General features: G+C 37.3%; 1 protein-coding gene across 2 annotated transcripts in view; it reads right to left on the bottom strand.

Annotated features, from left to right (window-relative positions):
* The window catches only part of USP6NL (USP6 N-terminal like), a 148,852-nt gene that overhangs the window by 73,247 nt on the left and 63,350 nt on the right, over nucleotides 1–12,255 (bottom strand). The window lies entirely within an intron of this gene.

The raw sequence follows: 12,255 nt of genomic DNA, 5'->3' as shown, positions 1-12,255 counted from the left end.
CTTTCCCCTTTCATCGCTTTCTCCTTTCTTTGAAATGGGTCAGGACCTACAATTTGGAAACCACCTTGCAAAAGTATCAGCCATGTTAGAGGCATGCTTATGAACATTAATTATACTTAACTGGACACTAAGAAATTAAGTTCATGCCCAGCGTAAGCCAGTTGTAACAGTCAATAGAAGCAAAAGGTCTCAGAAGCTTAGAAAAAGGGGAAAATGTCAAGTCATACACCAAGGAGTGAGAATCAGACGGGCATCAAGCTTCTTATCAGCTAGAAGATAACGAAGCACTTTTTTTGAAGTTCTGAGAAAAAAAAAAATCATTAACTTAGAATTCTATACCAACCCGAACTATAATTAAGCATAAGGAAAAAATAAAAACATTTTTAGATATTAAAAGGTTGGTGACCTGAAGAATGACCCTCCCCCAAATATCCACATCCGAATCTCTGAAACCTGTAAATGTACCTTATATGGCAAAAGGGATCTGCAGATGTAATTGAGTAAGGATCTTGAGATGGAGAGATTATCCTGGACCATGCAGGTAGGCCCGATGTAATCGCAAGGTACTTTATAACAAGGAGACAATTAGGTCAAAGAAAGAAATAGGAGATGGGATGATGGACAAAAGAGGTTGCAATGATGTGAGAAAGGAAGGAGTCTGAGCCAAGGAAAGCAGGAGGCCCCTCCAGAAGTTAGAAAAGGCAAGGAAATGGATTCTCCTCTACTGGCTCCAAACCCTGCTGATGCCCTGACTTTACCCCAGTGAAAGTGATTTCAGACTTCTGGCCTCCAGAACTGTAAGAAAAATTTATGTTGTTTCAAGCCAGCAAGTGTGTGATAATTTGTTACAGCAGCAATAAGAAACTAATACAAGGGTTCAAAGTTCATTGCCTTGCGATGTTTCTTTTAGAAAGAATTTGAGCATATATTACAGAAAAACAAAAGAACCACCAAAAGAATCGACAAAGACGCTCTAGTGTCCAAAGTTAGTCAGGCTCCACAGCGACTCTTCTCAGCTAGGCCTTGACCTTGGCCTCGCATCCCTCACCTGCCTAATCCAGCTGTAGCAAGAATCCTGCTAAGTCAGTTGAGCAAGAGTTCCCCAGCCCGCACCTGTGATATCTGATCATCCTGGCCTGCCTTTACCAAGAATCCTGTTAAGTCAGTTTAGCAAGAATCCCCCTACCCTTGACGTCTCCTCTCAGTAACTGTGCATCCACCGAATTCCTTACTCCACTAGTTGGCTAGGAATCCATCCCCACGTGTCCTTATTTGTATTTGGCATTGAGCCTGATCTCTCTTCCCTGTCATGACAGTCTTAGTACCTATTGCAATAGTTCTGGATAAAGTCTTCTTTACTGTTTTAACAAGTGTCAGAATAATTTTTTCTTCAACAGAATCAAAAAGAGAGGCAGACACAGGATCCATGAAATCTCAGGAAGCTAAAATTAGACATTTCAAGATGCTAACTCTGTGGCTGCCTAGAGAGCAACCAGCTTACATAAGAATAAGAAATACAAGGTATCTTCAATAAGAAAACAGAGTCTAAGCAACAAATAAGACCATGGATATTATTAGCAACACAGTAAAAGCATACATATAAAAGACACCAAAAAGAGGGTTAGAGGACTATTAGAAATCTCAGAACGAGCAAAGCAGAGAGTGACAGAATTCAGTCCAATATGAAGTAACAGACAAAGAAGCATGGCTGTGAATTTGGCAGCATATGGAAAAGTGAATTCATTTGACCTTGACACTTTCAACATTAGGATTATATTTCCTTCCTACATAACTCATCATAGTATTTGAGACTGAAATAAATGACACTGACATTATGATGATTATGTAAAAATTTCATTGGCTTTTAATGTTCATAATCAACAAAGTATCTAAAACTAAACTCTGATCTGCACACATACACATACCTCCCTCCAAACGTAAGCCTCTTTCCTAGAAGCGCCACTGTTACCTACCAAAAATACTCTCCACACCATACAAGAATCTGCATGTATGTATGCGCACACACATATATCTAAACCCCCTTTTCTATTCAAAAACTAGACTCATTCTATAAGTACTTCAGCATCTTACTCTCTTTTGCTTAACAACACCTACAAATCTCCTCAGTAACCTGCCAATAAAGGTTTAGCAACTGGTTCTTGAAGGGAAGAAGAAAGGCCGTGAGAGACTTCTCTGGTTTGTGACATCTGCCAATTTCCATGCTGCGATACTTCCGCTATGGTGGCCAATACCAAGCTACCAAGGTGATGTCACTGAACAAAGAGTTCAGTCTGGTTCCAATATATCAATGCATCTACCACTCCCTTTTTCACAGCTGTAAAGTTTCATAATGCATTAACATAGTTTATTCAAGAAGTCCTCTCTTAGGAATCTGGACTAGGATAAATTGAGAGAATCAATTTGTAATGGGAGTTAGATGAAACATCAGGAGGTAAAGAGCATAATAGGCAATGGTGACCAAAGGCAAGCTGAAAAAATGAGGAAGCAGAAACTACCAGCAAGCTGAGAAAAAGCAGCTGTTGCAGAGAGGAAAACAGTACCTGGTACACAGAGCAAAGCAAAGTCATAATCGGAGAGACCTTTTAGCCCCAAAAGAGCCAGCCCATCCCTGAAGCTGCTTCATGCATCAGTTCTTGATGGCTTTCGTTTCCAGTTCAATGTACAGTATTCATATAGCAAATGCTTTTTTCTGAAGTAATTTGAATAAGTTGCTCATGTCTATGACTTGAGTTCCTTAATTCCATTTCATCTTTCAATCAAGTGCCTAAGCAATGGTTTCAGTTTTTTGGATTACTTTCCCAGTATACCATGGACTAAGATACACCAAGAATAAAGATTTTTTAATAGTAAAATCTTACTAGGCACCACTGCTAAAAACTTGAGCCTTTATTTTGCCATGCTCTACATCCAGGCTAGAAAGAATGTTCAGAGGAAGAATAAGCAGAACTAAGCAGATCAACAGCAAAACATAACTAAAAACAAACTAAATAAAGGAAGGTACACCAGTCACAAGAAAACCTGAAATATCACTTATTTAAATTGGTCATTCTGTGCAAGATGAAATTAAATTTGTGCACCTAAACGCTACGTAGACCTGCCCTCCCCTTGAGAAAGCTGTTTCTAAAATAGCATCCCAGGATACCGAGATAGCCTAAGCCGGAAGCACCATCTGTGGCCCTGCCAGAAGAACTGATCCAGAATCCCCTACCCGCTTTTTTCCCTCCATGGGGGCTGCAGGATGGGTCTGTAATCCAATGCTCCTTTGCGCTCCAGCCTAGTCCCATTTCCATCTCTTATAACTCAGCTAATTCCATGTTGAACAGGTCTCATCAAAAAATGCATAATCTCAAAAAGCCATTTATCTCCTTCCTTCCCCCAACAATGTAATAATCTTAGAAACATCATTTGGCTTCCTTTCCTCTTTCTCATGTTCACTTGGGAACAACACAACAACAAAAGATTCTGATCATAGCTGCAATTATAAAAACAGTATAAATAATCAAGATCAAGGAGTAGATAGTCCAAGGCCAAAAGCTAAGCATGTGAAAGAACCAGTGCCATAAACGCAAAGTCCTCAGAAATGCCCAGATCTCTTCAGCAGAGCCACACAAGTATCCGTGTACATCTTCATATTCCTCTGGTTTAATATATGCATCGTCTAATTTTTAAAAAGCTGTCAAAACAATCCTAAATGCTCTTCAATTTTAGCTTTTATTTTAATTATCAGCATAAATATGGTTTTACCTTTCCATTCAAAATATTCCATTATATCACTATTCGCAGTATATCAACACTCTAATATCATGCTTTAAATTAATTGTTTTTAAATTTTCCATTAAATTTGCAGAACGCATTTCTTCAAATTCTTACATAGAAGCCCTACTTTTAAGCAAGGAGGGTGAGTGGGGTTGAGAAGAGATATAGCAAAGTTCTCCTGACTTGATCTCCCACCTCCCCGCGGGGGACCCAGGACCTCTGCAGAATTGCCCTTGCTACACAGATCAAGCAAGGACGTTGCACCCATCAGCCTTCTTTTGTTAGTGCATTTGTAATCTACTGCTCAAACAATTTCTCTTCCAGTCGGTTTCACAGAGGCTCCCACAATTCTCCAGGTCCTCCTTTTCCTTTTACAAGTAAGAAGATTGACATTTTATAATTGGTAGGTTGTTTCATATATATATACATAGTCATATATATATATAATATATAAAAGCAAATATTTTAAGACATTTAAGACTAGGATACACATCTCTAATATTTTAAACACGGAACACCCAACATCAGGCAGGTATTTTATATTTCTGTAAGTAACAAAATATTTAAAATTATAGTTTTAACACCAATTCTTTGGCAGACTTCTATTACTTGCTTCCTAATTTCTAGAAAGATAAGAAACTAATTTTTAAAGTCCTAGAAACAATTATTGACAAGGATTCATTCTAAGAGAGAAGATAATTTTTTTCCTCCTATTTAATCATGAATCATAAGCTGCTTCTAGGTGATCTTCCTTAGCACTGCCCATTGCCATAAAGGTAGAACTGGCCCCTGCAGCCTAGTACCCTTGATATTTTATTTAACATTTAGTACTACATGTCTCTTCTATTAAACTGTAATCTCCCTGACAAAAGACAGTACCTCCTCCATCCCAGTATCTCTACAATCTATCACAGTGCCTAGCACGTGGTAACTGCTCACTAAATATTTCTTAAAAGGAAAAGAAAAATTACTCAAAATTCATTACTAATGTGAATTATTCAACCAGGTAACCACCTAATATATCAACTGGTTTTTTAAAATTAGATTTAAAAGCTATTTTTCAAATGTCCCTTCATTGCAAAAAGTACATCTTTGTTAAAGATTCTTAGCTTTCTCATATATTTTATTCTGTTTTTTTTTTAATTCTATTTTAAGGTGGCATTTAAGATTTTACTGAGTCTAAAATTCAGACATGAGAAGTCACAAGCTATGTCTAATTAGTACTTCTGATTATTTACTAATTCTTCATATCCATTAAAGAATGAAGGAATAAATGGATGGATGGATGGACCGACAGACAGACAGACATAATAGACAGAGATGAAGGGAGCCAGAAGCGCGTTTGTCACGTCTGTGTCCCCACCTACTCTCTGCGCATGCTTTCCCTTTATCTAGCATCCTAACCTACTCGCAGAACCTCACAGTCTCAATGTCTTTAATGGAAGGTCCTGTTCACTTGGCTGTGTGTGCTTGCATCATGTGACAGGGCCACATGGAGGGACTTCGGCTGGAATGACACTCCAGGGCTCTCTCCCCACTCTTCCCTCACTCCTCTCATGTGGGCAGAAAGACATCTGGAGTCGAGTCTGAAAGGAGCACCTGAGCGAGGCTGGCTGAGCTCGCACCTTTCCCTCTCAGCCACCTGTCCCTGGGTGCCTGCCCTCGGATCTGCTCTCACGCGGGAAGGCACCTGTCCGGAGGAGAGGCCTGGGTTTGCTTGGCAGTGCTAGTCACCCAGCAGGTAAGTCTTAAGTCAAGGTGGGCTAATAAGCCCTTTCACTTCAGATCTAATAACATGCCTTCCAATCAGCTAAGAGGAGCCATTTTGATCTCCCTCTGTCAGTCTCCTGTGTCTTCCTTCTCAAGGAAAATAATATCGCTGGTTCCCTAGAACTCCCAATCAGACTAGTACCTCCTACATTTATATGTAAGATGACTCACAGAGAAAAAGGATGTGAAGTGATGTAACAGTATTTAAATACCATTACTACTGATGAGAAACATAATTACTGGTTGTTGAATATAATTCCGACATCTGGGGGCAGGGTTGAATGACAAAATTGCCAACAACAGATACTTAGAACCAAGACAAGCAAGCATATGAGTCATTTTACTCATTTAAACCCGCCTACAGTTGCTAGCAAACTAAAGATTATACCATGGCTGTATTTCCACCAGTATGATCATTTTAATGGATGACACAGACTGGTGTGTAAAACTCCTTGTTTGTAGATACTTCATAACCTGTTTAGTGAGAGCTTACTACACTGTGCTGGGCATTCACTATACGTGATCTCACATATGCCTCACAACAAACTACCTCAGTTTTCTGACTATCCCCAGTTTACCTATGCGGAGCCTGAGGCGTTGAGAGGTTAAGTCATTGAGGTCCCAGGGTGAGTAAGTGGCAGAACAGGACTTAAAATCGGGCTATCTGACTTCAAAGCCTGGTTTCTGACCAGCAAGCTATTTTGCTGAAATGCGAGTGGATGATGTTTTTACATTTCTTCTCACTTCTTCCAGTCCTTATACTTCTTTTCTTAGAAGAAATCTGATTCCTGTGATTTCTTAACAGTTGTGTTTTCTGGATTCCAGTAGCCTTCCAATCTTATCTCTAAATTGTCCATTATTTGTGCAAAATGGAGACCAATGGTATTGTAAAAGATCCAAGAACTATTTATATGAAATGTTCTTTGTGACCATAAGCAACTGTACCACCTCTGTTGTGTTTTAAGTTGTGTGTTTTAGGAAAATAACAGGAAATAATTGAGAAACATTTTTTTAAATGACGGAATAATTATCAAATGGATATTGATGTTAATGTTACTAAAATACTTTATGCTTTTACTAGATGCTAAATCAAATGCCTTCGTGATTAATTTCTAGGATTATAGAAAGAATTCTGTTGAATCCGCTTCATTTACTTAACTCTCACAGCTCTTCCTGCTCACTCAGAAGTGTAAGCATGTACAGTTATATTTATCACAATAAAAGTTTGTGTTGAATTCAGCCCAAAGGACTGAAGAAATGATGCAATTACAGCAAATTCTTGCAGGCCAGATATAAGACAAAGGGGACAGAAGAAAATTCATAGACTGGCTCACCCTAACAGTAAACAACTAATTCCACGGACAGTTTGGCAAGCCTTATTACCAACCAAATGGTAACTTTTCTACTCTTTAAATCAAAAATGAAACACAAATACCAAATTCTGCTTAAAACAGCATACAAAAACTAAAATCCAATATTACCTACAACAACTAAGTATCACAAAGGAAGAACTCTATTAATACATAAAGTATGAGCTATGCAAGTATGATCTGGTCCCTGAACATCCTTAGCTTCAAAGTGGAACAAAAGGTCATCAAAAGCCAGAAATTTATGACATAATAAATAAAGCGTTCATAACACACTGAAGCTGTCATCCATTCAATCATTAAAAAAAGACTTCCTTAAGCTCCAAGAACAGCACCACATAATTCTCACAGCATACAGCTGCGTTCAACACACCTCATCTAATAAATCCAAAGAAGATTATGAGTATCTTACATGTGTACGTGTGTTTAATATATGTATTCTTTATATCCTATTACTGTTATTGTGCTAATAATGTTGTAGTAGGGTAACTTGTATAAGTAAGATTTACTTACATAATAAAAATCAAAAGTGCTACACATACATGGAAGTCACTGATCTGGAGTCTAGATGAAGTAAGTACCGACTAGGAGCTGGGCTCCAAAAGGCTCCTAAGTCACAGAAAGCATTTATTCTGCACAATCTAAATGTTTTATGTATATTATTTCGTTTAATGTCCTCATATCAAAAATAGCATTATTGTTCACTTAGTGTATGAGAAAATTGTTAGGTTAATTAAACTTGAAAAGATCACACAGCTTTGAAATTTGGAAGTGGCATCTGGGACAAGGCAATGTCTCCAGAGTGCTCTTAATCACTCCACATGGCCTTTGAAAAAATAAAATGGCAAGCAAATGAATAAAGGTTTATCAAGAATATCTATCAACAGGGATCCTCGAAGTAGCATTAAATAAGGGCAAGAGGCCAAGGAAATGCCCCCCAGTCAATAGGAAGCCAAGGAGGTGTTTCTGAAATAGAAAAGAGGCCAGAAAAGCGGTAGAGAAAATGAAGCCTCCGTAATAGCTCACATCTGTTGAGCTATTATTATACATCAGGCAATGTGCTAGGTATATACATTATCTCATTTAATATTCAAATAGCCCTATTATTATTTACATTTTACAGATAAGGAAAATGAAACTTAGAAGTCAAGCAAATAGTCCAAGGCTACATCAGTGTCAGAGCCTCAACTCAAACCCACATCCAGAAGACTCTAAAGTCTGTCCTCTTGCCCACTATGCTACAAAAGTTCAGAGGGAAAGACGGAGAGAGAAATGTGCCCATGTTCCTCTAAATTAATAAGGTATAAGCTGCCAAAAGCTAGTGCACAGTAACCAGGAAGTAGGTGAGTGGATTTCAGTGGGCTGAAACCCACATGTGCTGATTGTGTTTCTGCAAGTGAATACCCAACTCCAATAAAAAGGAAAACCTTCCTAGATCTGCAAATGTTGACTTCCCCAAATTACTCCTGTTCATTTTCAGACACCCAAGTTTCCACGGTTTCACTCTACTGACACCATAAAGCTGCCACAAAGTTTTATAGATATAAAAAGACTTTTAATAGTATCTAATTATTATAACCAAGTAAGCAGATTTTTCCAAATGCTAAATTGGGGAGCTAAGTATTGTTTTCATATACAACTAGAAACAATTAAGTGACCAACTGCCAGACCCCAGGCAGGAAAGAGGGAGACATGTGCTCCCCACCTATGGATTAGAGTCTTTGACTTATATTCTCCATGCAATGTAACCCAGCCCTACTGTACTTTCTTTCAAATCTTTTCAGCCACATCTTTATTTTTTTGTATACACAACACATATGAGTAATGATTCATTAACCCTAAAGTATAATGAGCTTTAAAAAACAATATTTCCAACACTACCACTGGCAGTTTGTAATATGTAAATATTGTACAAAGACATAAGTATTTCCCTGACAAAGACATCTTAATAAAACAAAACAGATACTGCTCATAAAAGCTAAAGGAATGGGGAGTGAATTTATTACATCATTGCCTAGATGGAGGCACAGTTGTTTCACAAAACAACCATTTACTAAAATTATTGTGTCAATTCAATCTGAATATCATCTTGGAACATAAATGTGCATAATTTAAAGGAAGAGCAGACACCTTCACAAACTCTTAACTCTTCACTTATACAAATACCAAAATATAAGTGAAACCATTTTCAATTTGAGTTAGAGAAAAATCAGCACTGTAGCAAACGAATATTAACCATCTGTGATAAACAACTGTCTAGGACCAGGAAACAAACCCTCCTGACTTTGGGTAATTTGCTGGTTACTAGCAGGATAGGTAATAAAGCTTCCTTAGCTTTAGACTGAGAAAACATCTGAAAAATAATTTTATAATTAGCCACAGTTTTTGTGACCATGTGTTTCTTCAGCAGTGTTGTTGGAGGGCTGGCCAAGTGCTCAGGACCCTGCAGTGGAAAGGGTGATCAGAGAGCCTACCCAAGGGAGCCAGGGACCCCAAACACCACAGCCGGAAAGGTCTTCAAGAGAAGTACATGCAGTGGGCTGTGAGAACATAATAGAGGAAGAAATCGACTCTGGTGACAGAGTCCGGAAAGACCTGAACAAGGAGGTGATTTTTCATTTGACATCTCAGCTGTATTTGACAACGTAAAATATTTCCTCAGTCTTGAAACTCACTGCCTAACTGTATAACTTTCCCTCGGTTCTTCTCCTACTGCTCTTGCTATTTTTTTCCTACATATTCTGTGTTAATTCCTTTCCTTCTGTTTAGTCTTTAAATATAAGGTTCCCTAGGATTTGCTCTCTAGGAGCTGCCCATATCTCATCCGTGGTATTTGAAAAATTTTAATGTTTCATCAGTTTCAACATTGGAGCAATTCCTCAAGGCCATGACATGTAACAATTGGTAATCTTCCTGAGGCATGAATTTGAACCATGAACGGTGTGTACGGAAGCCGGTCACCTGCCTAGTGAGAGAACATAGCTGCAAGCCAGCGCCTATCAAGGTAGCTTTGTTTTTTTCTACGTATTATCACAAGCACACCAAATGTCCTGGTGGGAGTTAAACAAAACAAAGCAAAATGGAAAATTTAATGGCCTCAAAAAGAAAACAAGTAATATTTTCTAAGTATTCCTGAACTGAGGGATTTGCAAAAGTAACACAAAATGAACCCCCTAGATGTGCTCTAAACAGGTCTTAAATGATGGATTTCACCAGAACTAGGCCATCTGAAGCCTTAAGTTACTCCAATACCAAACAATAAAACAGTAGGTCATCAAATACTGTGGGAAACAAAACTAACAAAAAACAAAAACTCTATAAACAAAGACTGGAAAGAAAGGCACTAACACGTTAATAAACATTTTAAATTCCAAGAGGAGGAAATATAATTTTATTTTCTTCTTACACTTTTGTATTTTCTTCTGAACGATCAATAAAAGATACATATTACTTTTATCGTAAAATATAGTTTTAAATATATAAAGACAGATCACATTGATACCATAAGCTAGAAAAATTTTTAAAAATTTACAAACATATTTTAAGCTTTTTAATAAAATAGTGTGCTGCCTGAGAAACAAACTTGCTCCCTAGTTTTCTTATAAGGTAGATACGGAAGTTTAAAACATGTTTTTAAGTCATCTTAATAATTCTGCCCTATCTCTATAGATACCTAAAAATTCCACTTGGAATACCTAGTAATCAGTCATATAAGTGAATGGAAGATCAGATTAAGAATATAAAGACCAACTTTCCTTGGAAAAATGAGATGAATCAAGTTTTCAGATATTCACTAATTCCAAAATTATCGAGCACCGTTTATTGCCACTGAATCTAGGTACTGTGATGTGAACATGAATATGGATAAAATATAGTTCCCCCAAAAGATTAGTCTCTTGAGGGAGACAGACACAAAAGAATCAACTATAAGTGATAAGTGATAAGTGCTCCTTAATAGAAGTCTTTTTAAAATACTACGGAGAAGCTAATAGAAAAAAAAAGCTAACTCAGAAAAAGACTTTTACTGCAAGGCAACATCTGACCCATTTCTGAAAAGAAGGGTAGAAGCGTACCATTTGGACAGAGAGAGAAAGGTGTGATGTCTTAATGAAAAGCTAGGGTCCACAGCAACAGGTACATTGATTTCAACAGCACCCATCTCAACAGTCATGCTGGGTGGGAAAGACAGGTCTTCAAACTTATACCATTTCTCCTCCCCTTCTTTTTTCACAATATCCTACCTACCACAACTGGAGCAGAAAGCAATGCTTTGGAGCAAAAGTTAAGTGTATAGAGGAAGATAGGAAAAAGAGAACGACTTAGGGATTAGAAATCAGTGTGAGGCCATAAAGAAAGCAAAATAAACTTGGTAAAAATTTAACACCTCACGTTTTGATATTCCTAACATATCATTATTATCTGGGTTATTTAGAATTGAATGACTAAGATTATGGCAACTGTCGGCCTTTTTCTAATGATGCAAATTCTACTCAAGATTCAAAAATTAAAAATAAATCTAATTACATCCAAATACGTATTCCTTCAATTTTACAAAACACATATATAATCTGCAATATACATTATCTTCCCAAAATTGAATATATTTGAGAAAAATATCAGAGGTAGAATGTAGATTTCCAACAAAACTTACAAAATTAAAGTCAAGATTTAAAAAAAAAAAAACAGTAATCTTAAGTGCAACTGATACGTGAATGAAGAGAAAAGTGCTGCCACTGTGCTCCAGGTGACACCTTGTCTGGAGAGCCTGTAAAGTCACATATAGGTTTCCTTACAGTGATCTATATATCCTATCCTCATTCCAATGCCTCACCCTCAATTACCTGACCAAAAACTTATACACAGGTTCAACCAGATTTTAAATGAATTTTTTACACAGCATTAAAACTCTTTAAAGACATCATTAAGGGGGAAAAGAAGCCTGTTCCAGAATGCTGTACTTGATGAGTTATGCCAGTTTCCACATGAAATATCACCATACTCCAAGGAGACTGACCAGAAATAATAACATTTTACATAAAAGGCCTGCCATTCTTTTTATTGTGGAAAACATTTCTTAGAAAGCACTGTCTCCAACTCATTGAGTAAACCATCTGAAATTATAGAATGCATTTATAACAGCAAACCCAATTCCTCTTTTGTAAGTAAATAAGCATGGCCAACTTTACAGTGCAGCAAAAAAGATTGGAAACAACATAAATGCCCACCAATTCAGCTATTAAAAATTATGAAGCAAAATTACATACTGATTTGAATTAATTTCCAAAATATAGTGTAAGTAGGTGGGGAAAGCAAGGTTCAGAAAAGTCCTATAACACAAGGC

Source organism: Pteropus vampyrus, unplaced genomic scaffold (genome assembly GCF_000151845.1).
Source record: "Pteropus vampyrus isolate Shadow unplaced genomic scaffold, Pvam_2.0 Scaffold49, whole genome shotgun sequence".
In the NCBI taxonomy this organism is placed as follows: domain Eukaryota; kingdom Metazoa; phylum Chordata; class Mammalia; order Chiroptera; family Pteropodidae; genus Pteropus; species Pteropus vampyrus.
This window is presented reverse-complemented; position numbering and strand designations above follow the sequence as displayed.